Source organism: Suricata suricatta, chromosome 3, assembly GCF_006229205.1.
Source record: "Suricata suricatta isolate VVHF042 chromosome 3, meerkat_22Aug2017_6uvM2_HiC, whole genome shotgun sequence".
In the NCBI taxonomy this organism is placed as follows: Eukaryota; Metazoa; Chordata; class Mammalia; order Carnivora; family Herpestidae; genus Suricata; species Suricata suricatta.
Window position 1 is genome coordinate 123,943,373 of NC_043702.1, and position 928 is coordinate 123,944,300.

Consider the following 928-nt stretch of genomic DNA (forward strand, 5'->3'; position numbering starts at 1 on the left):
GATCGCTGCTCTGCCAGAGGGAGAAATGTTTCTGAAAAGCTTGCTCCAGGATTTTCGTCCCAAAGAATGTAACATGTCTGCGAGCCACAGGGGGCCTGGTGGCCAGCAAGAGCGGCCCTGTGTCCCTCCGCCCAGGTGGCCCCAAGTTGAGCTCCGGGATTCAAGCTTGTGGAACAGCACTGCACCCCGGAACAGAGCTCACAAGGCAGAGGGCGCAGCGCGAATCCCTCTGACACAGGCCGGACGCCTCAGGACGCGCCAGGCTCTCCGAGAGGAAGCGGAGCTGGTGACTCAGTGTTGGCTAAGTGAGGTTGCGCAAGAGAGAAGAAAGCCCATGGGAGAGAAGGAAACGGGGAAAGCTCACACCTGGCTGGAAATAAAAATGGCCTCTTTCCAGGTTTTTGTTGTTGTTGTTGTTATTATTCAAAAAAAGTACTATGAGAGAAAGTGAAAGATTTGGGTTTCTACTGTTGTACCCAGATTTTAACATCGCCCCCAAGATCCAGAGACCGCCAGGGAGGCCGAATCACGCATGCAAAAGCAAAGGGCTTTATTACGAATTGAGGCCCGGCCAGCCTAAACTCGGGCTCACAGACTTCAACAACACACTGGATCCACGTGGGGTGAGCCCCGGAGCATGGCAGGGCAGGGCCTTTTATGAGTTTGGAAAGGGGGAGTTACAGGAAATACAGTGATCCAATCATTATACAATATTATTGACAGCAGGTTTAACCATTCACATTGCCTAGAGTATTTGTTACTTTTGGCGGGACCCAATCACAACATTTAGAGTATTGACCGATCACAGAGTGGGCCCAGGACCCTCAGGTAGGGCGTGACTAGTCTTAGCCTCCATCTTTAGGCCTGCCCTTAGAAATGTTACAAGGGTGGTCCCTCTTGCCTTGGGCAATGTGTGCCCTTCTATTGT